This window comes from Prionailurus viverrinus, chromosome C1 (assembly GCF_022837055.1).
Source record: "Prionailurus viverrinus isolate Anna chromosome C1, UM_Priviv_1.0, whole genome shotgun sequence".
NCBI classification, from domain to species: Eukaryota; Metazoa; Chordata; class Mammalia; order Carnivora; family Felidae; genus Prionailurus; species Prionailurus viverrinus.
The window spans coordinates 194,106,157-194,127,176 of NC_062568.1; the positions used below are offsets into that span (position 1 = coordinate 194,106,157).

The 21,020-nt window shown below is 43.8% G+C and overlaps 1 protein-coding gene and 1 long non-coding RNA gene across 7 annotated transcripts in view; one reads left to right on the forward strand and one right to left on the reverse strand.

The window, feature by feature from the left end:
• Positions 1-10,424, reverse strand: part of WDTC1 (WD and tetratricopeptide repeats 1) — a 66,280-nt gene extending 55,856 nt beyond the window's left edge. For 3 of the 6 annotated variants that reach the window (XM_047868930.1, XM_047868934.1, XM_047868933.1), the window contains exon 1: positions 10,136-10,424. The gene's annotated coding sequence lies outside the window, so the exon portion shown is untranslated. The remainder of the gene's footprint in view (positions 1-10,135) is intronic. The other 3 variants (XM_047868932.1, XM_047868929.1, XM_047868931.1) reach the window with 2 other exon arrangements.
• A 191-nt stretch (positions 10,425-10,615) lies between these two features.
• LOC125173380 (uncharacterized) lies at positions 10,616-20,215 on the forward strand. The gene is made up of 3 exons (XR_007155008.1): positions 10,616-11,084; positions 13,374-13,463; positions 20,100-20,215. It is a non-coding gene; the product is annotated as an uncharacterized LOC125173380 (long non-coding RNA).
• The last annotated feature ends 805 nt before the right edge of the window (positions 20,216-21,020 follow it).

Genomic DNA, 21,020 nt, shown 5'->3' on the forward strand with positions numbered 1-21,020 from the left:
CCTATTAAGTAGTCAGTCCCTCTTCCTTCCTCCCTCTAGTATCTGGCAACCACCAATTTACTTTCTGCATCTATCAATTTACCTATTCTGGATTTTTCAGATAAATGAAATCCTACAATATGTGACCTTTGCGACTGGCCTCTTTCACTTAGCATACTATTTTGAGGTCTATCCATGTTGTAGCATGCATCAGTACTTCATTCCTTTTTATGGCTGAATACTATTCCATTGCACCGCTATACCACATTGTATTTATCCATTCATTCATCTATCTGTTGGTTGTCATGAATAGTGCTGCTATGAATGTCCATATACAAGCATCTGTTTGACTACCTGTTTTCAATTCTTTTGCGTATATACCTTGGCGTGGAATTGCTGAGTCATATGGTTATTCTATATTTAACTTTTTGAGGAATTGCCAAACTGTTCTCCATAGCAGCTGCACCATTTTACAATTTCACCAGCAATGTAAAAGGTTCCAATTTCTCCACATCCTTACCAATACTTGCTTTTAAAAAAAATGTATTTATAGCCATCCTCACGGGTATGAAGCAGTACTTCATTGTGGTTTGGTGTTTCTTTTTGAGGTAATGAATATGTTCTAAATTTGACTGGTGATTGTTGCACATATCTGTGAGAATACTAAAAACCACTGAATTATACACTTTAAATGAGTGAATTGTATGGTATGTGAATTATATCCCAATGAAGTTATTATATTTTTAAAAAGGAACTATTGATACCAGCAACAATATGGATGAATCTCACAGATTCTGAGCAAAAGAAGCCAGACTTAAGAAAGTACATACTGGGGGGCCTGGGTAGCTCAGTCGGTTAAGCGTTTGACTTTGGCTCAGGTCATGATCTCGCGGTTCCTGGATTTGAGCCCCATGTTGGGCTCTGTGCTGACGGCTCAGAGCCTGGAGCGTGCTTCAGATTCTGTGTCATCCTCTCTCTCTGCCCCTCAGTACCACCCCCCCTTTCAAAAATAAGTAAACATTTAAAAAAAAAGGTACATACTGTATGATTCCATTTACAGTTGACTCTTGAACAACACAAGTTTGAACCGTGTGGGTTCATTTATATGTGGAGTCTTTTCGATAAATACAGTATAGTACTGCAAATATATTTTCTCTTCCTTATGATTTTCTTAATAAAACTTTATTTTCTCTAGCTTACTTTAAGAATACAGATATAATACATATAACATACAAAATATGGGTTAATTATTTGTTATCCGTAAGGCTTCTGATCAACAGTAGGCTATTAGTAGTTAAGTTTTTCAGGAGTCAAAAGTTATATGCCAATTTTTGACTGCCTGGAGGGGGTTGGGCAGAGTGGGTGCCCCTAACCCCCACACTGTTCAAGAGTCAACTATATATGAAGTTCTAGAATAGGCAAAAATACAGTTAAAAAAAAAAAAAAGAAGTGTTGCCTGAGTGCATCCAGATTAATAAGAAAAGGAGCCCTGAGAACTTTCTAAGTGACAGAAAAGTTCTATATATGAGGGGAATATGGCTATATAGGTACTGGGGGTATGGGTGACATGAGTATATCCATTTGTCAAAACTGTACAATCAAGATTAGTGAATTTTAATGTTGGTAAATTTTACTTAAAAAATAGAATGGAGGAGGGGCGCCTGGGTGGCTCAGTCAGTTAAGTGTCCCACTTTGGCTCAGATCTCAGGGTTTGTGAGTTCTAGCCCCGCATGGGGCTCTCTGCTGTCAGCACAAAGACCACTTTGGATCTTCTGTCCCCATCCTCTCTCTGCCCCTTCCCTGTTCATGCCCCCTCTCTCTGTGTCAATAATAAACACTTAAAAAAATAGAATGGAAGTGGAAAGCAAAGGAGGTATAGATAAAATAAGAATGGCAGAATGTTGACAGTTATTGAAATAGGATGACAGATAAATGGGGGTTCATTATTCTGTTCTATTCTGTTTACTTCATATATATTTGGAATCCTCTCTTTTTTTTTTTTTTTAATTTTTTTTTTGTTTGTTTATTTATTTTTGAGACAGAGAGAGACAGCATTAACCGGGGAGGGGCAGAGAGAGAGGGAGACACAGAATCGGAAACAGGCTCCAGGCTCTGAGCCATCAGCCCAGAGCCCGACGCGGGGCTCGAACTCACGGACCGCGAGATCGTGACCTGGCTGAAGTCGGACGCTTAACCGACTGCGCCACCCAGGCGCCCCTGGAATCCTCTCTTATCAAGGCCTTTTAAAAATCTTTCTTTCCTATTAAGAGTCACTCAAAACATGGAAGACTGATTAATGAAACAGAAAACTGTTAATCATATATAGTTAAAAAATCACGTTCAAGACATATATGTGACCATCTTAGCCTTAAAGGGAAAAAAAAGACAAACCAAAAGTGTACGTATCTACAATGTTATAACAAGAAGGATATGTGTTTGGGGTGCCTGGGTGGCTCAGTCAGTTGTGTGTCCAACTTCGGCTCAGGTCATGATCTCATGGTTCACAAGTTCGAGCCCCACATCGGGCTCTGTACTGACAGCTCAAAGCCTGGAACCTGCTTTGGATTCTGTGTCTCCCTCTCTCTCTGCCCTTCCCCTGCTCACCCTCTGTCTCTCTCAAAAATAAATAAAAGCATTTTTAAAAATTAAAAAAAAAAAAGAAGGCCAGGCATTAAAAATATGCCAGTGGTCTTCTCCCTGGTAAGACAACAGGTAATACACACACACACACACACACACGTGTGTGTGTGTGTGTGTGTTACATACATTTTTTTTCCTGCCTCAAAATCAGAACTTATGAAAAAAAAATATATTTTTTCTTTCTGTTTCTCTGTATTTTCCAAGTATTCTATTGTGAACATTTATTGTTCTTATAGTAATATAGAAATAGCCATTAGGAACCAGCTTTGGACTGAAAGAAACCTGAGTCTAAATCTGGCTCTACTATATACTAGGTTGTGTGATCTTGGGTAAAATTATTTACCTTTAAGCTCCCGGGTTTTGTTGGTTTGTTTGTTTTTTACCTGCCATGTAGGTATATGAAGTAATATCTACATCATAGGGTCACTGGGAACATTAATAAGACAATGCATTGCAAAACACTTAGCACAATACCTGGCATATGGTAAGTGCTCAAGAAACACTGGCTACTTTTCATTTGTTACACAAAGATAATAATAGCACCTACCTCAGGGTTGTTGTGAGGATTACATGTGATAACTGGCACACTGGAAATACTTATTAACCGTGAGTGACAGTATTATTTGCAATAAGAAAAATTGTTTAAGAAAAGCCTCCTCTCAAAAAATTAAACATAGAGTTACCATATGACCTAGAAATTCCACTCCTAGGTATAACCCAAGAGAAAGAAAAACAAATGTCTACACAAAAACTTGTACATGAATGTTCTCAGCCCCAAGGCAGAAACAACTCAAATGTCCATCAATGGATAAATGTCCATAAATGGACAAATAAAATGTGATATATCCATATAATGGAGTATCAATCAGCCATAAAAAGGAATGAACCACTGATTCATGCGACAACATGGATGAAACTTGAAAACATAATATTATTTGAAAGAAGCCAGTCACAAAAGGCCATATATTGTATGAATCCATTTACATGAAACATCAAGAACAGCAAAATCTACAGAGAAAGAAAGATTAGTGGTTTCTTGGAACTGAGGAAGAAGATGGGAGTGACTGGGGTGGTGGTGACAGCTAAAGGGTATGGGTTTCTTTGGGGCATGATGAAAATGTTCTGGAATTAGATAGTGGTGATGGGTGCACAACTTTGTGGATATATTAAAAAGTGCAGAATTAAAAGGGTAGACTTTATGATACAAGAATTGAATCTCAACTATAAGAAGAAAAGTCCTCAAACCCTTTTCTTCTTTTCTCTGCCTCAAAATCAGAACTTACAAAAATTTAGCTCTCACCGTTTCCTTCGTCTGTCTCCTGCCTTTAACTATAATTATTTTGTGGCTTCTCTTCTTTAAAAGACTAAAAGCATCCTGAGGGCCAGCTCTTCATCTGATTCATCTACTGAACCTCCTAGGTCTCCAAGGAGTGATGTGGGCTTAGCAGGTGCCAATGAGTACTTGCTGAATGAATGACAGCGTGACTGTCTTGCATATGTACAGCACTTTGTAACTATCAGAGTACTTTTGCTCATGCTTTTAACTTGAACTTCGTAACAATCCAGTGAGGAAGCTAGAAAGCTGTTTTCATCTCCGTTTAACAAGGGAGAACTGAAGCACAATGCTACTGAGGAAGAAACACTGGACCGGAATCTAGGGTCTCGTGCTCCAGGCCAGGCTCTGCCTCTAAGTGTCTTAAAGACCCTGAGTGAGGCGCTTCACTCTCTCAGCCTATTTCCCCATCTGCAAAGTGAGAGGTAGACTCTAAGATGAGCTACAAAATCCCTCCCACTATCCTGTGATCCTAAGGACACACTGCCAGGTAGCAGTAGAGTGGAGATGGAACCCAAGTCATCTGTATTCTTTTTCCTCTGGACAGTGCCTCCCACTGTAGAGAGATGTCCCCAGCTAGAGAGACCACTGGCCCCCGCCCCCTTCCAACATTATGAATTATGCAAAGGATGTATGCAAGTTTCCTTTCACTCTATTTGCAGTGGTTTACCTACTGGAGCAATCCTATAGAAGAGAAAAACATGCACTTTCAAAGCAAAAAGGTCCCTGGAAGTGGCATAATAAAGTAAAGAGTTGGGTACTGGAGTCTGGCAGACCTAAAGTTCAAATCCCAGTTCTGCCAACTATCTTCTGTGTGACAACATTTCTAAATCTCAGCTTTCTAATCTGCAAAACAGGATGATAATGCCTATCTTCACAGAGTGAAGAGCCACACACATAAAATGCCTGATATCAAGCCTGGTAAAAATTAAAAAAAAAAATTCTTTTAATATTTATTCATTTTTGAGAGAGAGAGACAGACAGACAGACAGAGCGTGAGCAGGGGAGGGGCAGAGAGAGAGGAAGACACAGAATATGAAGCAGGCTTCAGGCTCTGAGCTGTCAGCACAGAGACTGACATGGGGCTTGAACCCATGAATCACAAGATCATGACCCGAGCTGAAGCTGGATGCCCAACTGACTGAGTCACCCAGGTGCCCCACCTGGTAAAAAATATTTAGTGAACATTCAAATCATTTCATAAGTGTTATCCAACAGATTCCTCATAAACCTATGAAGGTAGGTACTATTATTATCCTCACTTTACAGATGAAGGATCTAAGGCACAGAGAAGTTAATTTCCCTAAAGTTAGTTATTAAATGGAGAGTCAAACTAAATAGTTCGACCCTAAGACCAGGTCACTGGCCACTGAAAAATAGTTATTGTCTTTAATTAGATCATGTCTAAGCAGTCTTACCTAAAAGACACCATCTCTTAGCATTTAGGTTTTAACTAAACATTTAACTTAGCATTTACGGTTTAACTAAGGAAGCAAAATCACCTAGACTCTGACGGTCTCAGACACAAATTTCAAAAGTATATTTCAAGGTCATGGACTAAGTTGGCGCAAGGACAGCATCTGGGAAAGGTTTGGTTGGTGGAACAGGCCCATCAGCAAAATGTCTTTGGAAAAGTCCTTTGCCATCTTCAAGGATCCTGGCTCAAATGATTCTATACGGAGTTGACTAAAGCCTTCTCTGTGAAGTCCATCCTAAGAAATGCTTCACTTTGGGTGCCTAGGTGACTCAGTCGGTTAAGCGTCCGACTCTTGGTTTTGGCTCAGGTCATGATTTCTTGGTTTGTGCGTTTGAGCCCCACATTGGGTTCTGTGCGGACAGTGCAGAGTCTGCTTAGGATTCTCTCTCTCTCCCTTTCTCTCTGCCCTTTCCCTGCTCTCCCTCTCTCTCTCTCAAAATAAATAAACTTAAAAAAAAAAATGCTTCACTTTGTGGGAAACTCTGGATGAAAACTCACCTCGATGGCTTCTCTGCATGAATGGGTTCTGTACTGCCATTCAAGCTTTGTGAAAAATCTTTCTTGATGTTTTCAGAACTTTGCTTTGCAGTGATTATAGCTAATTTATCTGCCTTCATCTAGGGCCACCATTACCTTAAGATAGTGGAAGGGAACAGAAAGAGAAAAGAGAGCATATTTGGATAATGCTGTCTTCTCTCACTGTATTTATATGAGCATCTGCAGTCTTGGATTTTGCCCTTAACTGCATCTTTCCAAACTCTGCCTGATTCAAAGTATGCCTCATAGGGAAGCCTTTGAAGTTTTACCCTCTAACTTTCCTCCTAGCAGAAAGGTGAAGGAAAAGTAAGCCAATCAATGTGGAAATGCTTCCTTTCCAATTCAATTGCAGCTGTGTTACATCCAGATGTCTGGCTCAAGAAGGAACCAGGTAAGCCACTGGCACCCAAACACTCAGGTCTCAACTGGTGAAGTTCCAAGACCAGAAATGCCTGATTCCCATTCTGGGAAAGGCTCCCTAAAGGTTCATGGATAAGCACAGTTTAGAGCTTTCTGAAAATAGAATCTTGGGGTTATGAACAAGGATAAAATTTTGCCACCATCCTGATCCTAACACTGCCTCTGGAGAGCCCCTAGACAGCTACCTGGGTAAGGTCGGATCCTGCTCTGCCCCACTCCCCAAGGAAATGGGGTTAATACCTCCCCAGATGGCTACAGGGAGGATTAAGGGTTATTATTCTTGGCATCCAGCTCTATCACAGCTCTAGCAATTGTGACCTTGTCCATTCTAAAATAAGACATTAAATGTAAAAATGCAAACAGTGATCTCTGAATCTGACTGTATAGTGGGGTAAGGACTTTTTTTCCCTACAAGGCCTTTGACACTTCCTCCTATACTCCAATGTGTTGGCTGAATCCTCCTCTCATTCAGGCCTCAAGTTTTTAAGGTATTAGTCACTAATGCCACAAAGCCCTTGAAGGGGTTAGCAGCTATTACAAATAGCACAAAGAATGAACCCCAAAATTCTCAGGTCTGAATTCACCCTAAAGAAATAAACTGGTACCTTTTTATCCCAAACCCAAGCTCTCAAGGGCAGTCAGTGACATTTAGTGAAAAGTGTATGTTATATCATTTAGTACTCATAAAACCATCGTAAGGAAGGTACTGTCATCTCGTTTCACAGATGAGGAAACTATAGCTCAGAGAAGACACACAACTTACTCTATGTTACACAGCGAAGATGGTACAGACAAAGGTTCAAATATCAGCCCTACTACTACTAACTGCGTAACCTCTAGCACGTTTTTTTTAACTTTCTGGAGCCTCCATTTCCTCATTTGTAAAGTGGGAATAATAATAATTCCCACTTCATAGGGGATTTGAGGATTAAATGAAGTATTGTAGGAAAAGTGTCTAACAAGTGCCTGGCACACAGTATGTATGCAATATGCGTTAGTTTTTTTACAGATCACAAAAACAGGAGTTTGACTCCATTTCCATATAATAATAGGGTTTAAAATACTGAAAGACTACTCAGTCAAATTACCTAAATAAGTATGAACTCCTCTAGTATATCCTGGATAAGAAGTGGCAAAGCCTCTGCTTGAATACCTACAACGATGGGTAACTCACTCCCCCACAAGGTGGCCCATTTTGTTTTTAGAAAACAAATTCTCTCCTATCCAGCCAATATGCACCTTCTTCGAATTTCCATCTCTTGATCCTAGTGCTACACCCTGGTTTGAATTCTGAACATTTCCTTTGTTAGCTGTGTGACCTTAGACAAGTTATTTAATCTCTCTGAACTTGTATCTTCACATGTATAATAGGGAAAATGATTTCTGCCTACCAGAGCAGTGATGAGGGCTAAATTAGATAAAGTAAAAACACCACCTAGCACACAGTCCAACATACCAGGCCCTCAATAAATGTCAGTCACATTTTTGAATGTATTCTAATTGGTAAATACCTCTTAAAGTAAGTTATTCATAATTAAATGTACCACCAAGGGATTGGTTTCTGATGAAAACCGTCAGGAGTTTTGAAACTTAGGAGTTATGGGAGTCCCTCTGCAATGGCGGCCCAAAGATGCAGTGGAATCCAGAAAGGTAAGGATGAAAGAAGAAAGGAGTCAGGATCACTCAGTGACCCAAAAGAAAGATAAGTACCACCATATTACATGTTGTCTAGGATTCCCTGAGACCCAGGACTGCACACGTGGGCCACATTCCCTAACTTAAAAAGAAGAGAAGAAAATAATTAAAAAATAATTAAAAGTCACAGTTCTGGGTCTTCGTAGCAATTGGCCCCTCAAAATCCAAAGATGTTTAGCAGAGGGCTTTAAGATCTTCAGTCGTATACTTCCAGATCCTGAAGTCTACATGTGCGGAAAAAAACCCTAATATGATGTCCCATGAGTCACTATTGAGTTCCTTTAAGCTAGAAAATTTGTCAGCTGCATGACAACTCTAAAACCCAAAAGTGGCAAATTGCCAATGTTAATACCATCACCACAAGCATTACACATATTCTCTTTCTTTCAGTAACTCCAAGGTAAAGAGTCTCGGGCAGACATATGAGTTGTTGTTCAATTATTCTTCAGAGGTGACCCAAAGCACTGCTTCTACAAATTGAGATGTGGCTTGAACATAAGTGCCCCCCAATAGGTCAAAAGAGGGAAGGATAGCAGGACCCCAGTATTAAAGCAGCAGGATCACAGACTATGGCAGAAAAGGTTGTTTCCCATTTGCCAATGAAATACAACAACCTGTAATGAAGATTCACTGTTAGTCTCAGAGTTAGCCCAAATGAGCCTTACCAGTTACTCTTTGGTCTGTGATAGAGGATCAAATTATTATACTCAACAGCCAAGATTCAATTCAATCTCTTTAAAAATATAAGAATTACAAGGAAGAATAGGCCAAAACTCAAACCAGAAATAGCCTTAAGTAGGTCCTTCACTTAGCGAAGAGACTGGCCACTCCGGAGGGACTTTAAGGTACAGAAAAGCTTTGTTCAGACCACTGAGCATATCTGTGCCCTAGGTAGAGATTTCATAATGTTTTTGAGTCAGGAGGTGTCTTCCGAATAGTTTTCTTCTCAAAACTGTTCCAGGCTCTGTTAAAAGGGAACACTTAACTGCCACTTTACTCTCATCATCTACCCCATCCTTGCAAAGAATGGGGAAGTTACAGCCACCCGATCAGGCTTCTAAACTCACAAACCTAAGAGGAAAACTTTAAAGTTGCTCTACCACTACCTCAGGAAGTTAAAGGAAGTCACTGAAAAAAAGGACTTTGAGGAAAACAGTCAAATTAGGCAGCCAGACTTTAGTCATAAGTCCTGACACGTCTTTTCTAGAGACCCTGGTAGTACACCTGCAGAGGAGAGTCAGAGGTCACTAAGCAAATTCAACCTGGCTGGCAAGGGGGAGGGGGGGTACGACCCACTGCAGCCTTCAGTGACAAGAATCGGATCCTACTGGTTCAACCTCTCTTCTTTTCCACACTTCCTATTTCCCTTTGAGGTGGGTACTGAAGAGCCCATTCCCAAGTAAAGGCCCTCTGTATGGGCGTTACAGTCGCCTGGTGGAAACACCTTGGCAGACTTCAGTTTGGTGCCAGGATGGGCCACTGAAGGCATGTGCAGCTGCAAGAAGCCTGACCACGGACGGACACACGGGACGGACGGACGGACACACACACACACACACACACACACACACACGCACACACACAGAAAGAGAGAGCGAGAAAGAGCGAGCGCGAGAGCGAGCGAGACAGAGCGAGAGCAGGAGAGCAGGAAACTAAGAGAGCAGGTCAGGTCAACGTAGCCCTCCCAGCACTTCCACCTGCCCCCTTCTTCCTGAGACCAGCGCCAGATCAGATGTCAAACAAAAAAGTCCGCAAAAAAGTCCCGTGATGGGACGACTTCCACCTCTCCCTTGGCAGAGCCTCCCTGAGCCTCCCGCACCACCCACGTCCCGGCCAGCCCTCCATCCCCACCCCGCCCCCGGCCCACTGTGCCCTTCGCCCCAGCGAGGCCTGCCCCCTCTCGGGACACCCCGGAGCCCCGAGGCAGGCGGGCTCAGGCCCCCGGGCCGGCAGGGCTGCGGCCGGCCCAGAGCGAGCGGCCCGTGTGCCGGGGCTGCGGGAGCCGGTTCTTGCTTCGGCGCCCGGCGAGGGCAGGGGGCGGTGGCTACCCGTACCTGTCAGGCCTCTTCCCAGGACCGGCGGCGGCGCAACTTCAGGAGCCCATGTCCGTCCGGGGGGCCCGGCCCCTCTCCCGGGAAGGGGGGGCGCGGATCCCGGGGAGGGGGCTGGGGGCCCGGGCAGCTCTAGCCCCTTCCCATGCTCCCCGCCCGGCGCCTGGCCCGGGCCGGACAGCGCCTCCGCCCGCCCCTGCGCACCGCCTCACACCCGCGCTCACACACACTCACACTCCCTCGCGCGCTCTCACACACGCACTCCCCTCCCTCCTCCTCCTCTGTTTATCTCCTCCAGCTGTCTGGGGACCCAGGAGAAGCCCAGCACTGCGCCTGCGCCACGCAGTCTCCGCCCCCGCCCCGCGCCTCACAGCCGGCGGCTACGCTACGGAGAGAGCGTCCGGCGGTTTCCAGAATAGCTAGACGGGCCCCTCCCCCCTCGCGCGCCCGGTCAACGTCTGCTGCCGGCGGTGCCTACTAACCTGCTAGTGGGGGAGACCCGCACCGCCGCGACCAATCCGCTCTTGCGCTCGCCGGACCGGCAGCCAGTGGGCAGGCGGGAAAGCCGGGCTGAGCCCCGGCGCATCCTGGGAGTCGTAGTTTCTCTCCGTCGAAGAGCTCCTGCCGGGCGGGTTCACCCCGCCCAGTTGCCATTAGTTACCCTGACGCACCGCCCACCCCACATCCACGTAAAATGCTCCCTCGCGTTGCTTCTGGGGCACCTCTCACACTCACCCAAATGCTTCTCAGAGCCCGGCGCAGTCTCCTAAGAGCCTTACCGAGACTTCCTCAGATCCCCTGAATTGGGAGACTTTTCAGGCTGGGGCCCCAGTGCCCCCCCCCCCCCCCCCCCCAAAGCCGACCTTCATCTTAACTCCTTCCTGACCTGGGTGGCTACTGAAGAGGCGCATTCCTCACCCTTGTTCCTGGGCCTCAAGGAAGAGGAGAAAAGGTAATCAGTCAGTTCTACGCAGAGTGGCTTGGAGGGGAGCCAACCACACACAACTCTGGAAACCCTCAGGCTGACAGAGACAAGGTCCATCTGAGACTAACTGGTGGAGGCACTACTGTTCCCACCTCGAAGGAAGAGGAAGTTCCAGCCTAGTGGAGTGCCAAGTCTGACAGAGGAGACACCCTCCTCTCTAAGGAAGTTGCCAAGGTGACAAGGGAGGCATCGTGCCTAACTTATGAAGGCAGAGACCGGGCCCCACCCATGAAGCGCCTAAAGTCAGAAAAAGATATTGTCATCTCTTGAGAATGGAAACTTGTCACTCACCTGTAGGGTGCCATTTGTCAGATAAAAATAATTCACTTTTATTGAGCATTTACTATGTCACCACTGTATTGAGTATAATTTTTAGATACTATCTGGGTTTTGCAGAAAAGAAAGCTGAGACACAAAGGTTAAAAGCTGCTTGCCCAGGGTCACATAGCTGACAAGGAACCAAATAGGGATTCAAACCTAGATCTGTATTACAGCAGAGTCTGAGCTTTTGAACACTACCTGTCCCTCCAGTGAGAACCAGGCAGTACCCACTCTCAGAAAGGAAGATACATATTTAGCATTTATAGTGTTTGTCCCATGTTTATCACTCCATGACTTGCTTGTTTTTTCCTGCTTCTGCTCACATCAAGTGTATAAATTAGTCTGTGAGCTCCCAAAGGGTGATTTCTTCCCATTTGGAGGAGTTAGAACCTACTTGCAAATTCAGCTTTGTGAAATGCCTATAAATGTGGGTCATTCTTCCTGATTTCTCCCCCACAGATGTTCCACTGAATATAAAAAATCATAAACTTTAGGACTAAAAGAGAGCTTTAAGATTATCTATCCGTAGCTCTCCAGGCTCAGGCTGAAACCCTGGCTAAGGTCACTGGCTCAATTAAATTGAATAATAGCTAACATGTATTGAACATTTACCATGAGAGATAAGTTCTTATCAGCGAATTAAGCAATACTCCCACAAATCACATAGTTGGTACAGTTGGGATTAAAACCCAGATTATTTGAATCCAGAACTTCCATTTTCAACCATTGCTCTATGCTGGCAATGTCACAGAGACTCTTAGAAATACTGACAGAGGGGCACGTGGGTGGCTCAGTCAGTTTAGGCATGGGACACTTAATTTCAGCTCAGGTCATGATCTCATGGTTCATGAGATTAAGACCTGAGTCAGGTTCTGCCCTTGAAGCCCAGAGCCTGCTTGGAATTCTCTCTCCCTCTCTCTCTGCCCCTTCCCTACTCATGCACATGTGTGCATACTCTCCCTCTCTCTCTCAAAAATAAACAAAACTTAAAAAAATAAATACAGAGAAGTGTGGGTGATGTTTCTGTGATTACTAGCACAGTCTTTGTTTGACACATAGTAGACACTCAGTAAATATTTGTTTAGCAGAATGAACTTTGTTGTTACGGAATGGATGATAGGATGAAAAATACTAATAATAGCTGCAGCTACAATTAATTGATTATTTTCTGCCAAGAGCTCGCTTGCCCTCTCATGCACTCTCTTTCTCTTTTCTACATATATGAATATATATGCACATATGAGTATATTGCATATCTATACATGTATATGCATATATGTATGTACAAGTGTATATATTTATCTATGTATACACACCTACATTCACACACTAACTCATTTGATTCCCACAACCACCTTATGATTTAGGTATTATTCCTACTCCCATTTTTAAAAATATGTTTATTTTGAGAGAGTGCGAGCACGAACCGAGGAGGGGCAGAGCATGAACAGGGGAGGGGCAGAGAGACAGGGAGAGAGAGAATCCCAAACAGGTTCCAAGCTGTCAGCACAGAGCCCAATGCAGGACTTGATCTCACAAACCTGTGAGATCATGACCTGAGGCGAAATCAAGAGTTGGACACTTAACTGACTGAGCCACCCAGGTGCCCCCCCTCCCATTTTTACATAGAAAAAACAGATTCAAAAAAGAAGATATTGTCATCTCTTAGAATGGAAACTTCTCATTCTCGCTTCCAGCCATAGATGTTTGAGAACTTTCTAATCAAGAGAGCTGGGCTACTTTGGGAGGTGGTAAGCTCTCTGTCTTTGATAGTATTCAAGGGTAGGATAGTTCAGGATACTGCAGAAGCAATTATTCTATTGGGTAGATATTTAAGTGATACTTCCAATATTCTCTTGTTTGGCTTTTGGAAGCAGACAAGGATTATTCAAATAAGGCTTGTGACAATGAATGTAGCTCCTTTTTCTCTCCTAGGTGCACTAGATAATGCCCCAACTGAGCAGCTCTGCAGAGGCAGTCACTGATACAACCATTTTCATTTCCTGATTGGACTCCTGGGAAAAAGTGGGTATATTCAACCTAAAGTTGAAGATTCTCTTATTCTACAACCCAGAAATTTTACTTCTAAGAGTTTAGAGGAAACATTACATGTGTGCACAAGGAAACACGGCAAGGAACACTACTTCTGGCCCGTTATGATAGCAGAAAAAGTCAAAAAAACCTAACCTATAGGGGAATGGATGGATGAATCATGGTTTATTCATACAGCAAAGCACTACACAACCATATTTTTCTACGAAAAACACACGTTAACTATCAACACGTAAGATGTTTATCCATGCGCCAGCTAAAATCACTGAGTACCCCTGCTCTTCCTGTGTTGCCTCCCACTTCCCTCACTGATACTTTGTGTCTTCATCTGTAACTAGGGCTAATAAATCCCTCACAGGATTGTGGTTTAAAACAAATGAGGAAGGGGCGCCTGGGTAGCTCAGACGGTTGAGCGTCTGACTCTTCAGTGCAGGTCATATCCCAGTTCGTGAGATCGGACTCTGCGCTGACAGTTTGGAGCCTGCTTGGAATTTTCTCTCCCCTTCTCTCTCTGCCCCTCCTCTGCTTGTGCTCTCTCTCCCCAAATAAATAAACTTAAAAAAAAAAAAAAAAACACTAGGGGCACCTGGTTGGCTCAGTCTGTTAAGCGTCTGACTTGGGCCCAGGTCATGATCTTGCGGTTTGTGAGTTCAAGCCCTGTGTTAGGCTCTGGACTGACGGCTCAGAGCCTGGAGCCTATTTTGGATTCTGTGTGTGTGTGTGTGTGTGTGTGTGTGTGTGTGTGTGTGTGTGTGTCTGCCCGCCCCTCCCCCACTCACACTCTGTCTCTCTCTCTCTCTCAAAAATAAACATTTTAAAAAAACATTAAAAATTTTTCTAAAAAATCAGGGAGATAACTTCTGATACTTAAACTCAAAAAAAAAAAAAAAAAAACCCAGATCAAATAGAATTCCAGTGTTTAAATGTACATGAGGAATAGTTAACCTTGCAGGCAATAGATCAAGTTTCCTTCCCCAGGGACCGGGTTAGTGCATCAAGGCACTAAAAAGCCAAAACTCTGTTACCTGTTGGAAGAACAGGTTATTTAGCCTCTTTATGCCTCTGTAAATAGAGTATACCATATGCCGCTATCTACTTGACAAGAGTTATAAATAGAAATTAGCAGTATGTATGTGGGACACACTGAAATTATGAAATTCAAATTTTAAAACACCAGTGAATTGGAGGACTGACACTACACAACGTCAAGACTTATTATAAAGCTATAATAATCAAGTCAGTGCAGTATTGGCAAAAGCACAGACAAGTACGTTAACGGAACAGAATAGAGAACCCCAAAGGAGACCCACGCAAATATAATGAACTGATTATTGACAACGAAGCAAAGACTATTCAATGGAGAAAAGGTAGTCTTCTCAGCAAATGGTGCTGGAATAACTGGACATCCACATAACAACAACAAAAAAATCTAGATACTGCCCTTACTTACATCTTTCACAAAAATTAACTCATATGGATAATATACCTAAATGTAAAGCACACAACTATAAAACTTCTTGAAGATAACTCAGGGGAAAATTTAGGTAACCATGAGTGGGGCGATGAGTTTTTAGATCCGTGAAAGAGAAACATGGAAACCTTGATTTTATTAAAATTAAAAACTTCTGTTCTGCAAAAGACACTGTTAAGAGGATAAAAAGACAACCTACAGAGTGTGTGGGGGAGTGTGGATTTGCAAAACACATATCAGCTAATGGACTTGTATTCAAAATATATAAAGACCTCTTAAAACTCAACAACAGGGGCGCCTGGGTGGCTCAGTCAGTTGAGCGTCCAACTTCGGCTTAGGTCATGATCTCACAGCTCATGAGTTCGAGCCCCGCGTTGGGCTCTGTGCTGACAGCTCAGAGCCTGGAGTCTGCTTTGGATTCCGTGTCTCCCTCTCTCTCTCTGCCCCTCCCCTGCTCATGCTCTGTCTCTCTCTCAAAAATAAATAAACATCCCGAGAAAATTTTTAAAAAAACCTCAACAACAACAACAACAACAACAAAAACAACCCAATTAAAAAATGGACAAAGATCTGGACATCTCACCAAAGAAGATGTACAGGTAGCAAATAAGCATATGAAAAGATGTTTCAAGATGCTCAGCATCAGATGTCATTAGAGAACTGCAGCTCAAAACAACGTACCACTATACGCTTATAAGAATGTCTAAAATCCAAAAAACTAACAATGCCAAATGCTGGCAAGGATGTGGAGCGACAGCAACTTTCATTCATTGCTGGTGGGGATGTAAAATGGTACAGCCACTTTGGAAGACAGCCTGGCAGTTTCCTATAAAGCTAAACGTAGTCTTACCATATGATCCTGGGATTGCACTCCTAGGCATTCACTCAAATGAGTTGAAAACTTACATCTACACAAAAACCTGCACACACAGATTTACAGCAGCTTTATTCATAACTGCCCAAAACTGGAAGCACCCAAAATGGCCTTCAAGAAGTGAGTGGATAAATAAGCCATGGTACATCCACACAACAGAATATTAATCAATGATAAAAAGAAATTAGTGGGGCACCTGGGTGGCTTAGTTGGTTAAGCGTCTGACTCTTGATTTCAGCCCAGGTCATGATTTCACATGAGTGAGTTCTAGTCTGTGAGTTCTAGTCCCACATCGGGTTCTATGCTGACAGTGCAGAGCCTACTTGAGATTCTCTCTCTCTCTCCCCGTCTCTCTCTGTCCCTCCCCTGCTGTGCTTTCTCTCTCTCAAAATGAATAAATAAACTTTAGGGGCACCTGGGTAGCTCAGTGGGTGTAGCGTCCTACTTCGGCTCAGGTCATGATCTTGCCGTCCATGGGATCGAGCCCTGCGTTGGGCTCTGGGCTGACAGCTCAGAGCCTGGAGCCTGCTTCGGATTCTCTCTCTCTCTCTCTCTCTCTCTCTCTCTTTCTCTCTCTCTCTCTCTGCCCCTCCCCCTCTTGTGCTCTCCTCTCTCTCAAAAATAAATGAATAAACTCAGGTAGGACCAATCAGAGCTAATTCAGGGGCTTTTCCTACAATGATGGCAAGGGGGTGTCTGTTTGTTCTCGACTGGTAGCTGTGTCCAGGTCCTCTAACCCTGGAGCTGCAGTGACCAGCACTGGGTGAGAGGTTGGTCATCTGAGGATGGATCAACACGGAGAAGAGTAGAAGTGAGGTGGAGGGAGACAGAGGGAGGAAGAGGAAGAGAGAGAGAGCTGCCGGATCCAGCCTGAAGACAGACAAATACCCGGGGACTTTTCAGTTGCAAGAGCCAAAACATTCCTTTTTATTCTTAAGTCAGTTAATTTAATGTAGTTATTTAACAAGCACTTAATAAATGCCAGGAACTAGTCTAAGAGCTCTACAAATATTAACTAGTTTACTCTTTGTGACAACCCTATGAAGGCAGGTAATAGAGTATTTTCATTTTAAACATGAGAAAACAGAGGCATGGGATAGCTAAACAACTTGGCTGGCTCTCTCTTGGGATGTTTGTCCTTAGAACCTGGCGACGATTTGACCTGACTCCAGACAGATCCCACACTTACTCCTTTGGCTGTAGTTTTCAAGTTCTCCTCGTCTACCTCCATCTTTCTCATTAGTACCACAGTCACAGACCCTCTATACTGTTCTGCATTTAATAGCTTCCCTTAAGTTCACTTTCAATCAATTCACTTCTTTGATTTGTCCCAAGCCATAATGTCAGCGACATCATGAGCTTGATGCCCTAGACCTATCTTTCTATGAAAAACACACGTTAACTATCAACACGTAAGATGTTTATCAACACGTAAGATGTTTATCCATGCGTCAGCTAAAATCACTGAGTACCCCTGCTCTTCCTGTGTTGCCTCCCACTTCCCTCACTGATACTTTGTGTCTTCATCTGTTAACTAGGGCTAATAAATCCCTCACAGGATTGTGGTTTAAAACAGATGAGGAAGGGGCGCCTGGGTAGCTCAGACGCCTGAGCGTCTGACTCTTGACTTCAGCTCAGGTCATGGTATCAGTTCGCGAGATCTGACTCTGCACTGACAGTTTGGAGCCTGCTTGAGATTCTCTCTCTTTTCCTCTCTCTTTGCCCCTCTTCTGCTTGCTCTCTCTCTCTTTCTCAAGATAAATAAATAAGCTTAAAAAAAAATGAGGAAATAACTTAGGCACTGCTTTGTTGATTGTAAATCATGAAACACAGGGAGGTACGATAGCTGTTAAGATGACTAACTCCCCAAGGGCAAGGATGAGGGTTTTGGGGTTTTGACCTCTTATGTTTCATCTTTATACCAGTCTCTTTCTCTACATGCCAGTCTTACTAAGTTGTGTTTATGTCCTCGGATGGGCTCTGTTTCTCTCATTGGAAGATTTTTGCCCAAGCATTCTCTACACTGTCACACTCTTCCCATGGGGGCAGAGTGTGCTTTTCAAAACTGGCCACAGTGGTATTTTTTGTCCCATGGTTATTCTATGCCAGTAAGGTTTGGGGGAATTTGATTTGTGCCCATAGTAACTAGAACACCTCCTCTCTTTGCCTGGCTCACTCCCACTTGTTCAGCTCTCAGATGAAATGCCTCTTCTTCTAGAAGGTCTTCCCTGAGCAAAACTGGGGTAGGTCCCTGGTCATAATCTCCCATAGCATCTTCTACTTCCTCGTTTGTGACTCTTATTTCACCTGCCATGATTTTTTTTTTCACTGTTGGCTTTTCCTATTCTGTGAGCCCTCTGAGGGCCAGGACCATGTCTGCCTGCAGGATTTCCAGCAGCTAGCCTGGTGGATACCTGCACACAGGGGCTCTCAGTACTTATTGAGGGAATTAATGGATATAGAACTAAATGAGACCAGTGACAGGTTGCAGCTGCGTGAGGGAGGCTGGGACAAAGTTTAAAAAGAAAGGCAAGGTAGTGTGAACAGCACCAAGCTAGGGAAGTGTGAAGAATGATAGAGGCCAGAAGAGCCTTCCTAATCTAGTTTTGAGGATCAGGAAGAATGGGCTACCCGGGAGTGAGATTTGAACCCAGGCTTCCCAGGAAGATCCACAATATGCACACACAATGTTTTAGTTGAATCATACATGCCCATCTTGTCCTGCCACAAAATTCTCCAAATCCTTGCTACTTAAAATGTGCTCTAGGACCGACCACAATGGTATCACCAAGGAGCTTGTTAGAAAAATGCAAGTCCATGGGCTCCACCCCAGACCTACTTTTTAGTTTATTTATTTATTTATTTATTTTTAGAGAGAGAGAGAGAGAGAGAGAGAGAGAGAGAGCGAGCAGGGAGGGACAGGGGGTGGGGCGGGGCGGAGAGAGAGAATTCCAAGCAGGCTCCATGCTGTCAGCACAGAGCCTGATGCGGGGCTTGAATCGACGAATTGTGAGATCATGACTTGAGCCGAAATCAAGAGTGGGACGCTTATCCAACTGAGCCACCCAGGTGCCCCAGATACTGTGTTTTATCTAGATAAATAAACACATCAAAGCTTAAGGCACTGTACCTTGATTGCAGAAGCTGTAATTTTTGGACTTAGTACCTTACACGCATTCAAACGTCAGCTCCATGAAGGGAGGGTTTTTACCCACCTTATTCTCTTCTGTATCCCCCAGTGCTTGCATATGATTAAAAACCCAAGCTGAGAGCTAGGAAACCTTATGCACTTAGTGTTACACTCTCCAGTGCTCTCACAGAGGATCCATAGGATACTGAAGCTGGGAGGGCCTCAGTTACCAGCCAATGCTGTCTGTTCAAACTACCTGCAACAATGGGGGGGGGGGTGCTCTATATCTGTGCTGTCAAATATGATAGCAGCTACCCACAACTGTCTATTGAGAGCTTGAAACGTTGGTTAGTATGACTGAGAACTGAATTTTAGATTGTAGTTTTAATTAATTTAAATTTAGCCACACATGACTAGTGGCTACCACATTGTCATCACAGGCCTAGACAAATCCTTTGTTCAATGGACAGGAAGACTGAGGCTTAAAAAAAAAAATGTCAGTGACTTGAGTAAGCTCACACCGCGAGTAGATGGGCACCTCGATGTGATTTGATGAGCACTGAAGGTGAAGCGCACAGAGCTTAGAAAGAGACTGGTCTAGGTCTCTGGTAGTGGTTTCAGGCCCAAGAAACTGGGCAACTCAAATAACTTCTCTGGGCCTCACAACTCTTCTGTAAAAGGAGGCTTTTACGTTGCATTTGCTTGCTCTAAAATCCCTTCTAATTGTTCGCGTTGAAAGGTTCTAAAGGGCTCTTTTTGTGCCCTCCTTGCACAGTGCCACCTAGTGGCGCTCTATGAACCCTGCATCTCCTCCTCCATCAATTTCTTGATGGAGGATGGAAACTTGTGAGTTGACCACTCCCTTACTGTGAGTGATTTGGCCATCAGATCCCACTCCAGTCTACTCTCCTTACAGACTTGGGCAGCAGTTCGGTGCTGGCACTGCTAGATGTCCCAGGGCTTTTCCTGACCACCTCCCACACCCTTCAACCACAGGAACAAGCTTTGTGGCTTTGTTCTTGGTGAAGCCATACCCAACTTACATGTCAAAAGTCCCTGTGTCTGGTCCGTGGCATGGCAGCCACCTCCTCTGCCAAGCCCCCAGTTTGATTTTTTCTCTCTCTCTGGACACAGCTCAACTGATGACCAAGAAAAGAGCCAAGCAGGTGGAGATCCATGAGGCCCTTAACATCAATCTGGAGACCAGTGCAAGAAAGATTCTCGAGGTTCTTACCCCCAGGATCATGTGACCTTGAACAAGTTATTTAATTTTTCTGAGCCTTAGTTTGCACAGTAGAAATAAAAAATATCTATTTCTTGGGTAGTTTTGAGAATCAGAAACAATATGTACTTAGTGCATAATAGGTGATCCATAAATGGCAGTTGGTTATAATCACAGTAATAATATACACCTTCTATTTGGTTGGGACTGATATCTGAACTCTAGGGGATGCAGAAGAGTTGTAGAAGATGTGATCCCAGGAGGCTGCCACAGCAGTTGTAAACAGCAGCCTGCCACGCGGAAGCAAGAATAGATCATTGAAGGCAGGGTATAATTAAGTGCAAAATGGTGGGTCATGGCCTGAGAGTGCTGCAGGAGCACAGAGCCAGGAAAGATAATAATCATCCTCATGTCTCATCACACTTCAGTGTTTACACCGTTCTTTAACATCTATAATTTTACTTATAACAGCTGTGAAGTGGATATTAATGTTGTCATCCCCATTTTACAGAAGGAACTGAGGCTCTGAGCAAAGAGGAGACTTGAGCTAGAGGCATCCTGACTCAGTTACATCCTTCTTTCCACTCCCCAGAAGGTTTTCTGGGTAAGTCTGGACTTGGGATGGTCTTAAAAGTTGACAGGCATCAGAGAAACAATGGAGGTTCTTCAAGCAGGGATACGGATTGGGGATTCAGGGGAAGAGAGTATGAAATTGGCCCAGATGAACACCGGGATCCCTCTGAGTGGAGAGAAAGCCCTGATTCTATACACTAAGGATTCCTAACCCAGCCTGGTGGGGCAGAAGAGGTTGGAGAGGGCTTCCCGGAGAAAGT